We start from the raw sequence: 23,477 nt of genomic DNA on the forward strand, positions 1-23,477 counted from the left end.
GTAAGGTCGCAATAAATCAGGCTCAGAGATGCTTATCGCAATGAATAAATAAAAGGCAACAGCAGGTGGATGCGAAGGGTGGAGAGGAGCGACGATCTCTGTGTATTTATTACATAACGGTTACCGACCTCCTTTCGGTAAATCAGAGACCAGTAGAGCCGTGGGTTCGCTGCGTTGTTGTGAAAATTAATGACAGTGCGGTTCCTGCAGATTAATCATGCCTCAGTGCAGTAGCCGGCCGACGTTAACGGAGGCAACGGGACACATTGGTTACAGAGGCATGGGCCGGAGAGGACGTTTTGGAGAGGACATCTCGGTCCCGTGCATGTCACAAATAGGATCCCCCCCATCACCCCCCCACCCCCAGCAGTGCCCTCTGCAAAAAATTTTTTATCAAGGATGTTCATTACAGGTGGCCTTGGCGTGGTGCACCCTGTCGCCATAATCATTAACTGGCCAGAGAGACTCATGTCTGTTAACAATATATATATATATATGGCGGCTGCCTGCAAACGTTTCAGATTGATTTGGTAGGCTAGACAAACGGCTGATATGTAAAACAAAACAACAATATAAAAACAAAAAGCTGGGGGGGGGGTCCAAAGCAAGAATATGAAGGCGTTAAAAAAAAGAGGAAATAATAGAATATTAAAATGGATACTCAGGGATGTTGATGAAAAAAAGACCTTGAAAAAGAAATGCGTGTTGCTGCCGCTCCCGAGTGGTTCGTAGAGCCTACGGCGCGGGTCTGCCAGTCTCACCGGGTGTGATACCATTTGATCCCATATCTTTTTTTGTGATCTAAAAAAAAATCTCATTTGAAAAAAAAAAAAGTCATACTTTTGCCAACATGGGCTCTGCGAAACCGTCCTTTAACAATCACCGTATTGAGAATAGAAAGTGTCGGCGTGCACGCACGCACGCACGCGCGCACACAGCGCAATGAATGGCGCACATTGTATGTGTTCTATGCCTTGGCTACACTGCATGGCTTTACACACACACACACACATGCGCGCGCACGCACGCGCACAGGCTACACGCATATATCGCTGTCTGTGAAAAAGGGTTGCTGGAAATCCAAACGAGCGAAACGCACGGGAGCTCTGCTCTCTGTCGCTGTCCATCTAGCAGTGGTGCTGAAACTGAAAATCCCCAGACGCACTCCAGAGAGCGAGGAGGGTAAAACGAGCTGTAAGAATCCCACCACGTAAAAGCTCATTAAAAGACCCTGTCCGTTTCACTCTCCTGTTCTTCCACGTCCCGCGGCCGGATGTACAAGGTATGTGCCCCGTCATTCCCCAGGTGTATGAGGAGATACCTACCCTGTTTAACGGGATCCAACTTCACATCTCCTGCGTGTGCGGTAGTGCCCGTGCGGCAAGGGCGGCCGGCAGTCCACGGGTGCTTCCGTTAACGGGCTGGAGGCAGAGTAGAACAGAGGGTAACAATGAAGAGGAGAGAGGGTTAGATATGCATAGGAATGTATCTCTCTTCATAACGCCATAAAAGAAAATATACACAGATCATTCGAACAAAATCTTAGAAGCAAAATTGTAGTATAAGGGTAAAGCAAAAAGCAAATAGCCATATATAAATGCAATTGTAATGACTGGATGCAATGTCTACTGTAAAGGATTTTTTTTTAAACTCACAAAACCGAACCCTGGATTTTAACAAGGAGCTTGTTGAAAGACATGTCAAACGTACTGCAGATGCGTCAGTCGTGATATCGGAGCGAAACCGTTGAAAAAAGAAACAAATGCTGATTGATCAGATGGCTAGATTCCTGATATCCGTTTTCATCGCCATCGAGTCCTGCTCTTCCCTTCATTAGTCCGTGATTAGTAATACGATCAAAGCGTAGGCTAAACACATGACACTTACCTTAGTTTCACACTGTTATTGAAGAGCATCCGGAAAAAAGCCACTAGTTTAAGAATTGTTGGATCTCTCTCTCTCTCCCATGCGCGCTCTCTCTCTCTCTCTCTGAGGCAAAAGAGAGGGGACAAAATGAAGACGTGATTGGAATGCTTTGCCCTCTCTCTCTCTCTCTCTCTCTCTCTCTCTCTCCCTCTCTCTCTCTCTTCTCTCTCTCTCTCTCTCTCTCTCTCTCTCTCTCTTTCTCTCTCTCTCTCTCTCTCTGTCTCTCTTTCTGTCTCTCTCTCTCTCTCTGGGCAGCTTTGCTTAAAATGCTGGTCCTCGGTTCGTCCGCTTCCCTCAGGCTAAAACGCTCAACAGTGTTAGCCGGGCAAACATGCACTCCACCCGCTTTTAAAATCGCAGATCTTTCCGATGCAGTAGGTCTTTCTGTGGATCACAGCGTGGAGTCTACTCCTAGTCGTCCCTCGCACGTACTGTACGTCACTGGAAGTAGCTTTAAGAAAAAGGTGGGAGTGATGCAGTGCTGGTGAGGGGATGAGAGGGAGAGAGGGTTGAGGACGCTTGCGTTAGTTCTGGTTAGAGCCGGTGGAGCCGAGGAGAGCAAGAGGAGGAGCGCTGTCGCAGCGGGGGCGCGCGTCGAGGAGAGGAGAGAGAAAGAGAGAGAGAGAGAGAGAGAGAGAGAGGCGCGTGCGAGCGAGCGTGCGGGACGGACGGTTCTGCCTCTTCCTCGTGAGGTAGCAGACCTGTGGATGACGGGCAGCGAGACGGAGAGCAGGGCGCAGAGAGGCGTGGGACGCTCTAATCGTTTTCTCTCTCGCTCTCTCCGTCTCTGTAGCCTACCGCTCTCTCTCACTCTTCTTCTCTTTCACGCTCTCTCCCTATATCAAACACACACACACCTCACCTCAAAATGTTTTTTTGTTTGTTTGTTTTTTTACTTTTTCCCGCACTCAACAGCAATAAAATAACCCTTAGAAGAGGACGACATTGAATAGTGTTTAAGATTTCCCTATCAAGCTGTGTGTGTGTGCTTGGGGAGGGGAGGGTTGGGGGGGGGGGGGGGGGGGGGGTATGGCCGTTGACTCCGCACTGACTCGCTTCGGTTGATCCGTCGACAGCAGTCAACGCGCAGCCAGTGGGAAAGCACATCTGCGTGCCTTCCCGCGCGCCGCCTCCAGCGGGCAACACAACTCTGCGTGCGAGCCAGGACAGCCTCGTCTTCCGGACGATCAGAAGACAGAACGGAACGCGTGGGATGTTTGTCATCATGACTTGCTTGGACATCAACATCATTAAAAGGAACCTTGTCTCCGTACTTAAAAAAAAAAAAAAAAAAAAATATTGAAGATTTGAATCTCAAAGCGGCCACTGTAACAAATTAAATCTATCGTGTAGGCTTAGGACAGAGTAGCCTACGTTTTGCGTGCTGCTGGTTTAGGACCGGAAACATCGCTAAATTAAGGGATTTCTGCTACTATTTTCCACTACGGCTGCAGAGTGTAAAACTGTGGGGGTTGTATAGAGGTAACAGCATGATTCAGGTGGTTTGCTGTTTCCATGGCTCGGCAGTTATCCTGCAATGCCCTGAAGGGTTATGGAATCTATGGCACAGCCCATGCTGTCCCAGATTTTGTCCCAAAATAACACATCTCTGGCTCACAAGAGCCCATGCACATGCACACACAGACACACACAGACACACACATGCACACACGCGAGCACACACTCTCTCACACACACACACACACACACACACACACACACACACACACACACACACACACACACACACACACACACACACACACTACAATATAAACTCTGTCATATAGGCTACTCACACTCAGTCCAACCTCTCCAGTGTCTGCTCCCCCACCCCACCGCACCATGCTTGCATGCACGCAAACACACACACACGCAACAGAGGGGTTTAGAGGGGAATTTCTGAGACCAGCTGGTAGGCTGTAAAGCTGTCTGTCATTGCTCTTTGTGAAGAGCCATCACTGATTCCCCATCCTGTCATACAACCAGTACACACACAGCCTTAAAACCTCAACGTCATGCACACACACACACACACACACACACACACACACACACACACACACACACACACACACACACACACACACACACACACACACACACACACAGCCTAGTGACTAAGTTGCATGTCAAACTGTATTGATCTTATAATGGCTTTTCATACATTCTGGCAAACTCACACTTACCTTGATAGGCTTATTAGCCCAGCAGAACTTGACACCTAGCGAGGCCTGCCTTAGTAAGTGTGTTCCTGACTGGCCTACTGGGGTCTACATCCTGAGAGTCAGTCTACTCCCATTGTGCAATGTCACAGTCAAATCTGATGTAACCTGAACAGTGAGCTCCGATTAGGTACTTTATATATAACTCAAACACACACACACACACACACACACACACACACACACACACACACACACACTCACACACACACTCTCTCTCTCTCTCTCTCTCTCTCTCTCTCTCTCTCTCACACACACACACACACACACACACTATTTATCTCTCTCCTCTCTACCTGTCTGAGCTTCTCACATTAGGAGCCTGAGTGATGGATCCTCATGCAGTCCTGACATTATGTTAGGTTATGGAGGGTTATGGAGGGCTATGGAGGGTTATGGAGGGTTATGGAGGGCTATGGAGGGTTATGGGGGGTTATGGTGGGCTATGGAGGGTTATGGAGGGCTATGGAGGGTTATGGTGGGCTATGGAGGGTTATGGAGGGCTATGGAGGCTTATGGAGGGCTATGGAAGGTTATGGTGGGCTATGGAGGGTTATGGAGGGTTATGGAGGGTTATGGTGGGCTATGGAGGGCTATGGAGGGCTATGGAGGGTTATGGAAGGTTATGGAGTGTTATGGTGGGCTATGGAGGGCTATGGAGGGCTATGGAGGGTTATGGTGGGCTATGGAGGGTTATGGAGGGCTATGGAGGGTTATGGGGGGTTATGGTGGGCTATGGAGGGTTATGGAGGGCTATGGAGGGTTATGGTGGGCTATGGAGGGTTATGGTGGGCTATGGAGGGTTATGGAGGGCTATGGAGGGTTATGGAGGGTTATGGAGGGTTATGGTGGGCTATGGAGGGTTATGGAGGGTTCTGGTGGGCTATGGAGGGTTATGGTGGGCTAGGGAGGGTTATGGTGGGCTATGGAGGGTTATGCAGCAGCAGCCAAGTGAGGTGAGGCGGAGAGTAGCTTCATGTGCTCTCCCTGCCCCTGTCCCCACACCCCCCTGTCCTGGGAGATGGAGGTGTGTGTGTGGGTGCGTGTGTGTGTGTGTGTGTGTGTGTGTGTGTGTGTAGGTGCGTGTGTGTGTGTAGGGGGTATTACTGTAGACTGCCTGGGGAAGAACACAGAGAGACACACTAAGACACTGACAGAAGCACTCAAACAGGAAGAGGAACACACACACACACACACGCACACACACGGACAGGACATGCACTTATAATCACACAGTTATTGACTGAGAAGGGGACCAATGTGGGTATTACCATGAACACCAGACATCTATTGACCAAATTCCCGTTTGAGTTTCAATATTTTGACTCTCGGCATGAACATGCTGATGACAGTTCAACTGTTCACATGGAAAGTGAAGCCTCACAGAAGTCCACTTCAACAGAGAATGACTAAGGACAACAGCGCCCCTACTGGGGAGAATCAAACACACACCCTCCAACCAGACACTACTATTCTAGATTGATTACAAGATTGATTAACACCATTCTAATTTGCTTCTCATCCTAGTTGTATTTTTCAATTCAACTCCATGGCAATGAGAAATCACGCTGTTTGACCAGGTGCTCTCTGTACCCTAACAATCAGTGGTGAGGGCTAGAAGACATCACAGTCCACATATTGCTTCCAGAATATTCTGTCTTGAATACCCCTCTGTGCAAAATAAATAACTAACTTATCGTTTGTGATTTTATGTCAAAAACATAAACAATGTTTTTCACCATCCTGAAAATGTGTCGTTTTGGAGATCCTGTACAGTACAGACAGTGACAGATCTCAAAACCATCCCCTTTTTTGAGAACAGCAAAGAAACAATTACAAAAAAGATTAAATCATTCAAGAGTTCCTCTGATTTCTAAACACACTGGATTTAATTTCCCTGAATCATTTCAGTGTGTGTGTGTGTGTGTGCATGTGTGTGTGTATGGAGTGTGTCTGTGCGTACTGTGTGAGTGTGTGTGTGCTTTCTTACACTAATCATGGTGCTTTAATGTCAGAGCCTCTTTTACCCCCCCAACCACTACAGATCTCAGGGGATTCATCTGTCTGGTCTTATAACCCAGATGGATATGTATGCACTCATGCACTCACACTCTCCTCACATCTACACACGCATGCGCACACACACACACACACACACACACACACATTACACACACATGAGCTCCTGTGCCCCCTGGACCCCTCTGGACCCTGAGCACCTCCCCTCCCAGTGACTGCCCCTGCACTACCCCCACAGACTTGTGTGCACTGATCACGTTGTCACTAGGTTTTGTTCTGCCTCCTTGTGTGTATGGTCTCGTGTTTGTTGTCTTGTCTTCTATTTTGGTTTGTGTCCTCCAAGCCCCAGCTCTAGACACCTGTCCCTCACAAGACACCTGTCCCTCACTAGTCCCACGTCACTCCAGTCCCTCTCCACTCCTGGCTCTCTAGCTCCCCCTCCTCCTCCCCCTCCAGCACCCCAGAGCCTCTCTTGTTCAGCGCTCTGGCGCCTCCTAGTCTCTGCACTGTGGGCACCTCCAGGTCTCCGTGCAGCAGAAATCCAAGGAGCCCCAGCCGCAGCTGTCACCCGTCAGTGAGCTGCAGTGTTTCCCGGACACTGAGCTCCAGTTCCGGTTCCTGGCTCCAACTCCACACCTGACCCGGTCCCTGTCCCCTTAGTGGTGGCTGTCCCTGACCCCGGCAGCTCTGTTAGTAGCTCCAGTCCTGTTGGCTCCAGTCCTGTTTGCTCCAATCCAGTAGGTAGCTCCAGTCCTGTCAGTAGCTCCAGTCCTCATAGCTCCAGTCCTGTTAGTAGCTCCAGTCCTGTTAGTAGCTCCAGTCCTGGTAGCTCCAGTCCTGGTAGCTCCAGTCCTGTCAGTAGCTCCAGTCCTGTTAGTAGCTCCAGTCCTGTTAGTAGCTCCAGTCCTGTTAGTAGCTCCAGTCCTGGTAGCTCCAGTCCTGTTAGTAGCTCCAGTCCTGGTAGCTCCAGTCCTGTCAGTAGCTCCAGTCCTGTTAGTAGCTCCTGTCCTGTTAGTAGCTCCAGTCCTGTTAGTAGCTCCAGTCCTGTTAGTAGCTCCAGTCCTGGTAGCTCCAGTCCTGGTAGCTCCAGTCCTGTTAGTAGCTCCAGTCCTGGTAGCTCCAGTCCTGGTAGCTCCAGTCCTGGTAGCTCCAGTCCTGTTAGTAGCTCCAGTCCTGGTAGCTCCAGTCCTGTCAGTAGCTCCAGTCCTGTCAGTAGCTCCAGTCCTGTTAGTAGCTCCTGTCCTGTCAGTAGCTCCAGTCCTGTTAGTAGCTCCAGTCCTGGTAGCTCCAGTCCTGTTAGCTCTGCACCAGGCCTAGACTATTGCAACACCCCTCCCCCTGCTGCAAATTATTTTATATTCAAATAAACTGGATGGACGTGTTTCCTAGCCCCACCAATCTTCAGTGGGCAAATGGTTTGTGGGGGAGTAGGGTACGTTAGAGGGTGCTTTGTGGCCATGACTGCTTCATTCCATTTAATTTTTTTGCCGGTAAGCCGCAGGTGTTGGGCTGAATTCACTAGTTTGATTGATAGATGAATGGATTTAACGTACAAAGTATTGTGCAAGTATTGTGTAGGCCTATGTGTAAGATTAAATTATACAAATTCCAAATTATACATGCGATGTCTGTCGTTATAGATGTCATAATGAACATGTTTTTCACCACTGCGTTCAGCTTTTCGACACTCTCTTTTTTCTATTCAGTGTGGCGTTTCTCCATGGAGATTGTTTCTTACAAGAGACCACCTTCACCTTAGTGGGCACATGGCATCAATAATATTTGTAATTTTAGAATTGAAATGATCTACTAGCTCATTGACTGAGACCCAAGAGAGGGCAGGTGAGGACGAGAAAGCCTGAGTAAATATTTCACTGGTGTTTTCAGTGATGTACCGTTTTGTGATGACCTCTGTTTGAACATTTGTGTGCATGAAGATAGTACTCTCAACGATAACACAGGAATGATCAGAGAGCGCAAGATCAGACACCTCAACCAAAAATATTCAGACATTTGGTGATGATCCAGAGTATGCCCCTTGCTGTGTGTGGACTCCGTCACATGCTGAGTCAGGAGATAGTCCTCATCACTAGTTATGAGAGTAAGGCTGTTCTGCGCACAGACCCTCTTTTGTGCTGAAAGTGGTCTGGAGCACCTTCGGGACATGGAGCTTTCTATCCTCCGCCTCATGTGAGCGAGGAAGAGGCTTGCTTGCATCCTGAGGAAGAGGCTTGTGTCCTGTGGTCTGGACCACCGCCCAGCTGTTGGTTTGTCACAACTCTGGCAAGGTGGGTTCGCCACTGTCTAAACAGCGCCTTTCCCAAAGGATATGTGAGGACATCTCCAAGTCTTATGAGACTGTGTGTCGTCTTCTCCCTGGGTCTGTTAGGGCACACTCTACGAGGGGCGTGGCCACGTCAGTTTCCCTCTTTAATGGACCGTCTGTGGCAGACATTTGCGCGATGGCGACTTGGTGATCACAGTCTCCTTTTGTCCGCTACGATCTTTTGTCCATGTCATCTGTTTCCGTGGCATCTTCTGTGCTGGGCATATAAATATGTATCATGTAGCCACAAAAAGCCCGATGTGGCTGGTACTGGTGGGGGATCTCCACCAGAGGAATTCACTCCAGCAGAGGAGCCGGCCCTCAGCTGCAACAAGGGGCGGCCTGTGATTGAGGGGATAGAGGGCGGGACCTCCTCAGAGATCCAACATCAAGATGCCCGGGAGAGATATGTACAAGGTATTGTCCACCTGTCCACTACGCTCCCTCCACATGTCGGCCTCTCAACTGTAGTAATAACAGTAGCCTGCGCCTAGATCTTTCAGTGAGCGGTGGTACCGTTCAACTCCTGGATCCCCCGACCACAGATGCTGAACCCATTGGCCTACCGGACCCATAGGTGAGTAGGCCTAGGTATCACTGCATCTCATGCAGTCCTGTCTTCTCTTGCTTCAATAATTGTAATGTTCCTCTGTTCACAGTCAGATGGCCCTGGCACATCCACAGCCATAGATGGACCCAGTACCAGAGCCATAGATGGACCCAGTACCAGAGCCGTAGATGGACCCAGTACCAGAGCCGTAGATGGACCCAGTACCAGAGCCGTAGATGGACCTAGCAGAGCCATTGATGAAGAAACAACATCTGCATACACAGAAATACCAGAAGCAGAGGTAAGCCCAAATGTGGAAGTTTCAAATGTGCCTGCAGTCGAATAAACATGTACTATCTTTTTAATATTAATAATCAACCACCCTACTGCAGGGCATGACTGAAAACACCCAAGCCACAAGGAATGAAGAAATCAAGTAAGTAGTAATTCATATTGCCAACTACATACCCAGCTCAGCTACTCTGACACATTTCCCCTGTCACAGGATGTACGTGCCTTATACAAGCGCAAGCTGCTTGTGACAATAGAACGCAAGAAACTGGCTGTGGCAAGCACAAGATTGGACATAGTATATATTAATTAAGAAGGTCAAGTTAGTGATAAGAAAGCTGGAACAGGATGTAAGTATACATTCAAACACAGCTGAAGGTCATGGTTAGGACTGCATTTTTAATTTCTGTGTTTTCTCTCCACAGCTTGAACGAGTGTAATAAAAACAAATTCAATTGAATTGAGCATAATGTGTTTCTTGCAATCTAGCAATGCTATTTACCTGAAATATGTGTCCCTGTAAAGGTCCCTCACGGCCCTCCCATCAGTTAAGATTATGTTAATCCACAAAATGTTATGATATTTGAGACTTTAATGTCAAATGACTGACATTTCTCTGTAAATGTATGTATGTATGTATGTATGTATGTATGTATGTATATGATTCGTTTTTGAGACAGTGAAAGTGGTAAGGAATGATTTTCATGAGCTTTTTTATTTTCATCACATAAAGGTGAAGGTCTTTTTTTTTGGCTCTGGGACATTTTTGGACATTCAGCTATAGTTAGCCTGACAGTTAACCTGCTCCGGAGCAGACTAGTTCTGTGGCATAATGTACCATGGTTACTGAGCTAGACTTCAAATGAGCCACAGTGATGGAACCGGACTCTCACTAAAATAACTCAGACTTGGCGAAATAAAACAGGATTTGCCTTAATTCGGCTTGATGGAATACCCCCCAGGTCTAAATACACAAAGGGTTAGATGACAAGATACTGGAGCTGGAGACTCCCAGTGATGGCAGAAGTGAAGACAGCTGGTAACACACAGTGAAGAGCTGGACATGAGGGAGACAGGGGGGCCTCTTCTGGACCTGGGGAGAAACAAAAGAGTAAGTAAGAGGAAGACAGTGTTAGTAACAGGGAGACAGGGTTAGTAACAGGGAGACAGGGTTAGTAACAGGGAGACAGGGTTAGTAACAGGGAGACATAGTAACAGGGAGACAGAGTTAGTAACAGGGAGATAGGGCTAACTCTGTCTCCCTGTTACTAACCCTGTCTCCCTGTTTCTATGTCTCCCTGTTACTAACCCTGTCTCCCTGTTACTAACTATGTCTCCCTGTTACTAATAACAGGGAGGCAGAGTTCATAACAGAGAGACAAGATTACCAGGGAGACAAGATTAACAGGGAAACAGAGTTAGTAACAGGGAGACAGAGAGAGATGGGGGTGGGGGTGGCACAAGAGAGGTTGGGCTGGCTGTGAGTGTGAGAGCAACAGACTTTTCTCGTTTGTGTGTGTGACTGAATATAAATGTGCATGCATTTTTGTTTATCCCAATATCAGTCACAGGGTGAGCCGTGAGCTCATGGCCAGATGGTGTCCTCAACAATAGTCTCATGTGGCAACACACACACACACACACACACACACACACACACACACACACACACACACACATACAAATAAAGAGCCCAAATTCAAAGATCTCCCAGCCGACAACCCACTCACTCTGCATCGCCTGTTCACTGGCTGTTCACGGCTGTTTACCGCCTGGTCAGCCCAAAACTGTCGGAGCAAAAATACCCAGCACTCGTTAATGGAGAAACCTGATTCACACACACCCTTTCCCTGGGGAGAAGAGCAAAGGGGGGGGGGGTATGAGAGAGGGAGGCAGTGAAAAAGGGGGAGAGAGAGGGGATACGCATTGGATAGAGGAGGGAGTGAGGGAGGAAAGGAGGGGAGAGAGAGGGCACTAGTGGGCTGAAATATAGCCTTGTAAGCATAAATGAAGTAAGTAGTAATTCACTCTCATCAGCCATCAGCACTCTCATCAGCCTACAAGTCCTCAGCTCTGCTTCTGTCTCTGAGACAGAAAAAGAGGAGCATTGGAGAGGGATGAAGGGAGGGAGGAAAGGTAGGGAGAGAGGAAAGGGAGATAGGGAGCAATGGACGGAGGGAAGGAGATGAGAAGACGAACAGTAAAAAAAAAACAAGGGGGAGAAAGTTTCATTTTCTTTTATTTGATTATTTTGTGTATGTGTTACAGGGCTACAGCAATATACTCAAACCAGGCTCTACACATGAATATTACAGAAGGACGAGTCAGAACAGATATTTCTCATCTGTCATCTGTCACATCATCGCAACTTAACCATTATGCAGTAGGATGTGTAATACTCTGCATAGTCTTCTGCTTTCCAGAGGAACTCACCAATGACGGTACCACCAGAGAATCTCTGTTTCTTTTGGTTAGAACACCCTAGCTCAATGAGTTGTGGGAAAGAAGCAGCTACTGTATGTACTGTCCTGGCCATTGATACTACTGTGCATATTTTAGGCCATCGTCAGGTAGAATCTAGCATACTGTTTTCACATACTATAAAACATACTAATAATTCAAAATTATTTTGCATACACAACATGCTCACTGTATTGAACAGGGACACACTGGGACAAAAAAAGCATGCCTGCTAGTGTTCAGCGACACATCTGTCCACTTCCATCAAAGTTCAGACAAAAAAAGGGCAAAGTAACAATTCACAATGCCTTTTATGCTTGTGTTGAAAGAAGTGGCATTACAGTAGGGAAGCTGTAAGGTACGGCACAGTGGTGTCAGAAGGTCGTCTTCCTCCCACCAACATTTTTCAAAACGGTCACGCAAACAAGAATGCAAAGGAGCTATTCAAACGAAACTACATGAAAAAGCTTATGATTATTTTTTATTTTTTTTGATAAGCGGCATGATTTGCAAGGCTTGAGTGGAAACGTTTACACACTCTGCTACGTCAACTTCAGCTTTTCTGCCAATTAATCCTCAGCTTGTTTTTTCTGCACACTTTTTTCACGTCTTCTCCACATCTCTCCCAGTGTGATTGAGTCAATCACATCCAATTGAGGCCGGTCCATTTTGAGATGGGTCCGGTTCCCAGAGACTAACCCTTAAATGGGCGTGTATCATTATGTGATGATAGGCGAGTTTCCTAATTAAAGTGGCCTGGCCCATTACGACTGACGTGATGTTGGAGCTGATCCAAGTAAGGGTATTCCTTTAGTGAAGTATAACAAGGAGAATCACAAAAGAGTTGTGTCAGACACCACATGAACTTTGTCTTCAAAAAAATAAAATTTTAAAGTTTATTTTCTATTATCGAAGGACAGAATGGCCCAAAAGTGAACCGGTCCATCTGGCATTTGCCAGTTGCCAGATGGCCGAGACAGATATGATTCAGATACCGCTATGGAAATGTGTTAACCTATTGACCTCTATTTGAAAGATTAGTCTTGTTGGCTTTGGTTGTTACTATGTAAGTGTGTGTGTGTGTGTGTGTGTGTGTGTGTATGTGTGTGTGTGTGTCCAGGATAAAGACAGTGAGTTTGTCTAATTATTATAATTATGATCATTATTCAGATGAGCTACACACAGTGACAGGAGACCCCTTGGCTGAACACCACAGCAACAGCAGCCTTGACTTTGATTAAAAACACACACATATGCACACACGCAAGCACGCACACACACACACACAAATGCCCACACACACGCAAAAACACACACACACATACACACACACACACACACACTGTAACCTTGTCTGTGAGCATAATATTGAATAATAGAAAGGGTAAAGAAGTCAAACTGTCTGAAAAATGTTGATGTTTTAACTACTAATCCAAGAAACACGTTAGACTTACTCATACAGAGCAACCATCGTCACTATGCAATAGAGGGGTTTTGGATATCCTCCACACGCACACACACACACACGCACATAAATACATACTAACACATATACACAACACATGCTTGCATAGATATCCTCCACACACAAACACAAGCAGACACACATTCAAATACTAACACATACACACATGCATGCATACATATAAAAGGACATAGATATACTCCACACACACATGCAGACGCACATACCAGAACACATACTAACACACATGCACAGAGACACACAAACGCACACACACACACACACACACACACACACACACACACACACACACACACACACACACACACACACACACACACACACACACACACAATATCTCAATGAAGGGATAATAGTGTAGCAGTAAGAGCAAGGGCGTAGGTTTGGTTTCAACATTGGTAGGGACCATATAACAGTGTAGCCTGCATACACAATTTTTGCTGGGGACGAGAGGTTAAAGCTCTTATATATTCATATATTTATGAAATTGAATAATACTAATACAATGTTGTTAGTCTACTGTATCACATCCTCCCTGCTGCTGCTGCGTCCCTCCACTCTCTCGACTTTTGCTGCTGCTGCGTCCCTCCACACTCATTTCTCTCTTGGTTGCTGCTGCGTCCGTCCACTCTCTCTCTCTCTCGACTGCTGCTGTTTCATGCATAAAAATGATTTGATTAAAATTGAGATTTTCATTGGATTTTTAGACTGACATTCAATTCATAAATTGATATATCTGTCCATTGGGGGTGTAACAAAATACCAGACAGTAGGCAATACCAATTGCGAAATTCCACAATCCTGGATACCCAATTCAATATCCTAGTTGGAAAAAAATAAATCCCATGTACTTCAACATACACTACTTTATTTAAAACACCTTCCGGCCAATATAGTGAGAGGAAAATTATGAGATTCCAGTTAGCAAGTATACGTTAGCTAATAACTAAGAAAACAGGCTACACAGGGACGGGCTATAAAGAAAAACAGACCTGAGCCCTCATAAAAGTAACGTTAATGGCTCTAATGGGCTGGCTAACCTCTAGATAACGTTACCGTATGAGTATTCAGTTTCCCCTATAATTGTAACAAGAACCCCTGTCAGGCTAAAACAATGTCTTTATTTTTATATCAAAACTTACGACTTTAATATCACTGACATTTTTAGCATAAGTTAGTGGGAGTTTAATATAGCGAAAATTAGCATCACGTCTAGCACAGACTGGGTTTTACAAAGCTATAGCTAATAGCCCATCGGCTAGTATTCATTGCGGACACTTACGGTCATTAGTTGTGAGGACGCCATGATGTCCTATTCAATTAAATCTCTGGTGGGCAGCTAATGTATAATAATGTAATGGCTGCTACTATCCTAATGTTACAGGATGATAGAAGCCATCATAACAGTTCGCTAGCTAGCCAGCTTATATCACCGGTTGATAATTTGCCACAATGGAAAGACAAGTGATGTTAGTTTAGGTAACATTAGCTAGCACCAACCTAGCTGGTTTTCATGTGGCTACTGCCTAACGTTAGCTACTTAGTTTACCAGCAGCTAGCTAGCTAACGCTAACGTTACTTACAGTTGCGGAGAAAAAGATCCTGATATCTCTCATCCTCTTCAGAAGGGGAGGCGACATTGTGGTGGATGTAGTCTACCTAAATGGCTGTCAGAATCACAACTGTATGGCTTGCTGTCAGCGTCTGTAAGGCTGTTGGTCTTCAGATCAAGCGAAAATTTGAAAAATGCAATGATCTATCTCAGCCAAATGAGCCAATCAAACGTGAGTTTAAAAAATATAAAAAGAATACTGGGATGGCACATTCACAGTGGAGGAAAGGGGTAGGCTAACGGTCTAATATCTATAATGCAAAATAATTGGTACGGTCAAGGTTGCTTAAAAGTTGGTAGGGACAATTTGGGCCTCCCAAAATGTTGGTAGGGACATGTCCCGACCGTCCATACGCAAACCTACGCCCTTGAGTAAGAGTAAACTCTTTAGATGAAACTCTAAAGCTGACTTCTGACTGCAGTGTTATCAGAGGAGAAACATTGATCTAACAGTAATCATACGTAGAAACAGAGTGAACGCAGAGAAGAAAGAACATACCATTTTCTGTACTGGCCCATCCAGCCCAGTGGGCAATAAGCAACCATGGAGAAAGCCAAGCCTGCCCCACTAATCATCAATGGTAACCTGATTGAGACTATATCATCATATAAATATCTTGGGGTACACATTGACGAGGGCCTGAACTGGAAAAAGAACAGCAATGCTGTGGTTAAAAAGGCCCAATCCAGGCTGTTTTTTCTCAGAAAACAGATCTTTTGACGTGAGCAGGAGTCTCCTGAATATGTTCTACCAAAGCATCGTGGCCAGTGTTTTGTTCTATGCCATTGTATGCTGGAGCAACAGCATCACAGCCGCTGATAAGAACAGAGTAAACAAGCTAATCAAAAAGGCCAGATCCATTGTTGGTTGCCCACTAGATCTTCCTGAGAATATCATGGAAGTCAGAACCAGGAGAAGGCTGAAGGCCATACTTGACCATGAGGACCATCCTCTGCACGGTGTGTTCAGTGGTCTGAGGAGCTCGTTTAGTGGCTGCTATTGTGCCTATGGCCATTAGGCTACTTAACAGTACACATGGGCGGGATGTATAGGCCACTGGAGAGTGTTTTTTATTTTCTATATTGCAGATTGTTTTAGCGACTGTACATTGTGTTCTTAGCGATTGTGTTTTAGCATTTTCTTGATGCCCCAGAGGAATGCGACTTGGGAATGTAAATGTCTGTGTGTGTGTGTGTGTGTGTGTGTGTGTGTGTGTGTGTATGTTGCACTTCGTAAGTGTTTTTTTGTTGTTGTATTTTTTGTATTTTATGTGATGCTGACTATTTTAATTTCCTCGGAGGAGGATCAATAAAGTAATCAATCAATCATGGCCAGTGGACAGTCCACCCCAGTGGACAGTAAGCTGTCCAGCAGTCCAGCACAGTGGACGGAAAGCAGTCCAGCCAAGTGGATAGTAAGCAGGCTGGTTGGATAACCTGAGATAACGGTGTGTGTTTGTGTGTGTGTGTGTGTGTGTGTGTGTGTGTGTTTGTGGCACTAGTGTGTAGCGCTACTTTAGCAGTACATTATGCTCTTGGTCACTTATTAAGAAATGTGATGCACATGCGTGTTGGGTGAGTAGTGATACACTGACTACCTATGTTAAATGCAGTTATTGTAAGTCACTTTGTATAAAAGTGTCTGCTAAATGACTAATGTAATGTAAAATGTAAAGTGCAATAAAGACAGCAAGTGAAATAGAAACATCAAACAGTTACATGACATGATATGACATAATATTACATTACATTACATTACATTACACACTACAGGACATACAGACACACCGTCGGTATTCATGTGTTTAGGGCACGAATAGCAGCAGGAATGAATCTTTTGCTGAACTTGGCTTGTTTACAAAGAGGAAGCCTGAACCTGCGGCAGGAGGGGAGGGGAATGAAATACTGATGGAGTGGGTGGAGAGGGTCCTGTGTGATTCTGAGTGCTTTACGGGTCATAGCTGAGGTGACACTGTCGGATAGTTAGGGGTAGTTAAGCCAATACTTTTGCTTGCCAGATGGGTTATTTTCAGGAGTTTGTTTCTGTTAACAACTGTGAGCATTAGATAATGATTAACACTAGAATAGCTGAGGGTGGGTCAAGGTGACCCATGCAACTACATTAAAAAATAATTCTCTGCAACCGTTCAAGTTACAGCGCCCTGCTTTCATGACTTTTCCTAGATATGTGCGTTTTACGTGTCAGTGTTTTTGAAACTTCGAAATCCCACCAGGAAAAGGTAGTTTGGTCATTTTTTTAGTGTATTCTGGCTAAAAGCCGGTCAGCCATCTTTTTTTTACCTGACTAAGGCTGCAATGCTACTTTCTCCCAGCAGATGTCGCCTAGGTTCATCAATATGTTTTTTTTTTTAATAGGAATCAAGGTTGAATGAATAATCCATCCTTACATATGGATATAAGAATGTGCACAGCAATAATATTTCTGTGGTAGACTATATGTGATTTCAACAATGAATGCAAAAGGTTACACTCACACAATGGCTCATTTAGATAAAACTGTTTAATCTCAAAACGTATGCTATCAGCTCAACACAGGTCAAATGTCTTCAAACGAATAGCACTCAATAGTCTATGATGCAAATGTTGAATTTTGAAATGCTGTGAATGTCTTGAAAACACAGCCTTATGTTTATGGATGTGAATGCTTATGTAGGCTATTGAATGAATGCAAAATTACTAGGGGTGCAGGCTATTCAACCCTCTAGACCAGGGGTGTCAAACTCTGGCCCGCGGGCCAAATTTGGCCCGCAGTGTAATTATATTTGGCCCGTGAGGCAATACCAAATGACTACTAGAGCTGGCCCGCCAGTATTATACAGCGCATTCACCGCTAATACTACAAATCCCATAATGCTCTGCTGTTGTTTTGGCGCGTCAATCAAGACAGGACCCAGAAACGCCCTCTCTTCTGTGACAGTAGTCATAGCAATCTCATACTACAACTGTAACCGTGTTACCCCTTCTTAAAAATGGCGAAAAGAATAGCAGAAAACAGAAGGTTTACGTTATGTAACGTCTCACTGTGATAGAGACACCTGTGTTGACCTAGCCAGCCGCTGTGTTTGCTCTGTTCCTGTTCATTCAATCCTGTCTGCCTTCTTGCCGGCCTGTCTGTCTGCCTAGCTGTCTGTCTGCATGCCGGCTGTCTGTCTGTCTGCCTGGCTGTAGGACAATCAGGGTTTTACAAGCTTTTCTACTGAGCAGATGGAGCACCGACACTTGTGTCTGAGGGCGTATTCACATATGTTAGTGCACACCATTGATGCGCACCAAAAGCGAAAGTGATAAGTGCATATTCAATGTTAAAGCAAAACTTGTTTGGGTCCATATTAAAATTTTCATTTGTTCAATGTTGGCCCGCGACTTTGTTCAAGTTTTAATTTTGGCCCACTGTGTATTTGAGTTTGACACCCCTGCTCTAGACCGTTTGCATTGGTTCAGGGAATAATATGTTACAATGTTGCACTTGGCACTTGGATCGTTTTTGTTCAACTGGCAATCTGGACAAAGCAAATATATAATATAACTGGGAGTATAATATAATTATAATTATATAGGAGCATTGGTGTGAGTAAAAAGAACTGTGCTTTATCCCTCTGGCGTCGTTTTTATAGATTTTTCCGCCATATCAACACGCACAGAAATCGTATACATAATTTTACACCGTTGTTTTGTGTATAAGACGTCTGTTTCCTGTCTTGAGATTTACAGCGTTTATGATTGGTTCCTGAAGGCCTACGCCGCCTTCTCTGAATCTCCATTGGTTGGCGCTTTCCCCATGGATTCAGCTGTCTATCAGTCTCAGACATAATAAACCAATGACCATCCACATTATTCACCACTTTCTATCAAGAGAGCCCCCCATTGGATAAAACTGGGCCATGTGGTTTGCAAACAACTAGGGAGGATGTTTTGAATCCGGCTGGGCTAACGTTACCTGAATGAACTTAGGCTACCGGAGAAGATAAAATGAGCAAACAAACACAAAAACAGGAGATGTGTTGAGGTTTTAGAGGCTGTATTTGAGTCCAGCTCATCAGAAGAGGAGCTTGGGGGATTTGGAGACGTGACAACAATTTGGATCTCGTCGATGATGTAAGTTTGGCTAGCTTCGCTAACATTAGCCCATTCTTACCCGTAATGTTGACGTTACTGTAATGTTGCCAACTGCTTATGTTAGCTAGCACTGTTTATGTTAGCACTGTATGTTAGCTAGCTCTGTGTGTTTATGTTTTATGCTTAGCCACTGTTTATGCACACAAAATGATCAATCCTACTGTATCATGAACTTATCAAGAATAAATATCCGCTCATTATATTTGTGCGTAAAGGGAGTAACTTAGGGTGGTTTCACACATAAGCTGTGTTCGGAATCGCTCCCTCGTTCAGCCCAAAATGGCTGACGCCCTATATAGTTCAATATAGTGAATAGGGAGCGATTCCGAACACAGTTTGTGCGCACCAAACGAGCTTTGGGCCCGAGAGCGCTCTGTATGGGCCTGTGTGAACACAACAATCGCAGACAAGTGTGCACTAAAACAGCCGCTCCGAGACCCTCCTGAAGAGGTGTTTTCGGAGCGGTCACAACCGATTTCTAGGGCACTCCAGTTGTGTGAAACCGCCCGTTCTCGGACGGACGCAACATGTTTGACCTAAAAAAAGACCCGTAGTCAGATGCGCTGTGCATTGTGGGGCGCACTGTTTGTTTACTCTCCAGTGGAGTGCGAGCTAGCTAGCGAGCTAGCGCAAAGGTGATGAGGGACTGAATAACTGAAATATTATAACTGAAATAACCGAAATAAGAGGACAATATACATGAATAAGCACTAGTGCTATGAGCAACAGGCGTTGTAACATCTCCATGTTTACTTCATCTCCAACGTTAGCAGCATACCTAGGCTCGTGCTTAGGCTAGTGCTAAAATTACTCTGTCGCCATGAGTGTTATACGTTCTGCTTTTTGTGGTAATTGTAACGTTGAGTTGGCAACTTTGAAACATTTCAGTTGTGACCGTTTCTTGAACTTTTGTGAGGCGTTGTGGAGGGCCTTTGTTCGTTGGCCACCATTAGGCTGCCTGACGCAAATTCATCTCGGCTAACGTTAGCTAGCTACAGTTTTGGCAATGTAATCGTCGTCTGATTGGCTATAAGCCAATCTTTAATCATTTTGAGAGAGAACAGAATAGCTAACTGTCCCAAATGCTCTGGCAACGTCTGTGAAAGTTCCCATGTTCATTTGGTCAATGAGTAGGCTGTGCTAGGTAGGCAGTTGGCACTACTAGCTAGCTAAGCTATTATTGCTAAAATTAGCCATCTTATTAGATTCTGCAAAACTTCAGGTGTCTATCACAGGCTGGACAGTCATATCAATGTCTCTTCTGTGTGCAGTATTTCTGTCTCTTTCACTTGGTTAATTGTCCTGTCTCTCCCTCCAGCCCAGGTGGCCTATGGGCTCTGGCACATCCAAACTGGAAGGTGCCAGAAACTGGGAAAAACTTGAGGTGATGATGCAGGCGAAGGGCGAGAGGAGACATGAGGACCAGTACAGAGAACAGGTATGGAGACCAGAGTAGAACCAGGATGTTACTGTTATACTAGCACAGAACAGTGAAGATTAGCACAGACCAGCATATTCATGGGTTTCAAATGTAGTCCTAGACCTGCCATATTGGGGACCAACACAGGTGTTTCAATTTATCTTATGCAGTAGAACTAATTCATTAATTTGAAACACCTGTGTTGGTCCGGCAGGTCTAGGACTACATTTGAAACCCATGAATACGTGCAGACCAGGTACTCTATAGCCGGGCACTTGGTCTAGACTTTATCTTAATATTATTTTAAATATTATTTTAGACCACCTACTTTATCTTAATATTATTTTTTATCTTATTTTAGACCACCTACCTTGGGGCCCGAACATGGGACTCCACGCCACATCGTCCACAAACCACAGCATGCGACGCCAGTTCTTATGGTTGGTGTTTGTTTTTTCTGACCTGTTCACATTTTTTTAATTATATATACTTATCAAAGACCAATTCTTTCAGCCATTTACAAAGTCAAATTTATTTTGAATTCTGTGTTTTAGATCGGCCATGACGTCTTGGGGCTACACACAACCCCCCAGGTTATTCTGCTTTTGTTGTACAGCCATCAGACTACTGTACACCTGAGTTGTGTGCACAGTTGTGTACAGTTACAGTACCAGTCAAAAGATTGGACACCTTTGCATTCAACTGGATGAGAAGGTGTCCAAACTATTGATTGTTACTGTACATGCCATCTGTCTAGAGTATTTATATAGCCTACCATATGTCTAGTGTCCATCTCCATAATGTCATATGCTGTTCATAGTGTACTATATGTATGCTGATATATGTTATGTACTGTATGTTCGTTATGCTGCTTTTGAACATTTTCTTTACTGTACCTGTCTCCTCTTACGAGTATTGCATTAATCTGTGTTATATTGATGTGCTACTTTAAATAAAATTAAAAAAAAGTTCACACATCGGTTCTCATTTATTGCATGCATTATTAGCAATATTACATGCATTAGCATAGCAACGTATAGAGCGCATTAGCATGCAGTGTGTGGGGAGGGTGGTGCAGTGTGAGCAGCAAGCCACCAACGCACTGACGGAGGACGTAGGGCCGCCGAGTTGGTCGTCAGCGGGCCGCTGGCTGCCCACTCATGATCTGCTAGCTGGGCAGAGTCCCCCTGGCGCACAGTGTAATGGGCCTGCAACTTTTAGAGGATTGGAATGATCTGGCCACAGGTTGGGTTTCTTTCACTGGAGACACAGAGTGTGGATGTGTGCAGCACACGCATCGGCTCCACAAACTCCTCTGCCTTCCTGAAGTCCCCTGTGTTCATGCTGTTGACTCTGTCCTTCTCCACCTACTTCCTGAGCTGTGGGTCCAACTGACAGGAAAACACAAACAAATCACACACAAACAAAATTAGTCACCCAAAATCTATCAATTTACTAGCATTAATTTTCGTATAGCCTAACGGAGTGAATAACATATTGTATGTTGCTGTTATCTTTAATGACAAAATAATAAAAAGCATGATTCAAAAAACGATAAATTAGCATTACACTTTAATATCATTCATTTTTCAATCATGCATCTATAATCAAAAGAATGTACTGAGATGTGATCTCACTGAGCAATTGCTGCTTCTCCTTCAAGACCACTTTGGCCTTGTGGGACGTCTTCATCCACACCACTGTGGCACGGACCCTGGCTGCCCAGTTGGACTTGTAGATCTTCTGAGCGGCCATGTAGAGAAGGGTTTGTACTTGAGGTTGAGAGCCGCTAAAGCCTCCCTATAGAAAATTGCTGTGGGAATGAAGCAGAACTAACATTTCTTGGTAGGGCTGTAGGCTAACCAAAAGCCATACCTTGTAGCCCTCCCCAACCCCCACGGGTTTACATTGACATGCAAATAGGCCTAGCTGAGGAAAACCATGATGGTCTCATTTCATTACAGGCTACCATTTGACAACAGCGCACGCTGAGGGAAACAATTGTCTCATTTCACTAGTGCTAGCTAGCTAGTTGATGTGAAGCTAGATTCCCCCCCCGCTTCAGTATGTACGCCAAAGAGTTTAGAATAACTCATGTCATACAATAACAATAGTCATGTGGTTGAGCTCTATCACATATTTCACATTGTCAAACTTGACAGAACATTTGAACATTTTAAACATAAAGCAACAACAAACAAATTATAGCTTGCTTACCTGACTCACTCTGGAAATATGCTGTGGTAGTGAGGATCGCTCCAGTCACCACGTAACGTTAGCTTAGTATTGTTGTGGTTTCTGCAGGTCAGTCAGGTGGGCGGGTCACGGGTGCAACCATTTTTTTCTCTATTTAGGGCAAAGTTAATTGTAAACTGGTGAGTAAAACGTTTACATGAACTACGGAGAAATATCACCAACATTTACAATCAACATAAAAATAAAAAAAAAGATTAATTGCCTACAGTTAGGGTGGCAACTGGGTTGGCAAGGCATTTTTCAGGGGTGGCAATAAGATGATGTTTACTTTAGTTTATGTGGCATCTGATCTGGCATTTTATTTGAACATGTATGTTTTTATAGGCCTATCAGCGTATCACTTATCACCCAATTTAATTGGTCTCGGTGTAGGTAGGGGAGAGCCGGTTCAAAATTCGCATTTTTTGGTTTGATTCCATCTACAACGAAAATAAGATAGAGATTCCAAATGTTATGACACAACTTGTCCTTCACTATTATCAACTGTAATGTTCGTGTCCTATCTCTGTTTTTTGGGCATGTAATTCTCGTTACTTTCAACAAATGTATTATTAGACATAATATCATACTAATATATAGCCTTCCTGAGCTGCCTGCCTGATGGTCTCAGGGCTAAAGAGACCGCGCGTCGTTTTCCTCACCCTAACTAACCCCCCCAACCCCCACGAAATTCAAATTAGTTTGAGCATACATTGACATGCAAATATGCCGTCTGTCTGCGGGTAGCGAATGTCAAAGGACAGGGAGCAACCTTATATTACAGCCAACT

Source organism: Borostomias antarcticus, assembly GCF_949987555.1.
Source record: "Borostomias antarcticus genome assembly, chromosome: 1".
Classification (NCBI taxonomy): domain Eukaryota; kingdom Metazoa; phylum Chordata; class Actinopteri; order Stomiiformes; family Stomiidae; genus Borostomias; species Borostomias antarcticus.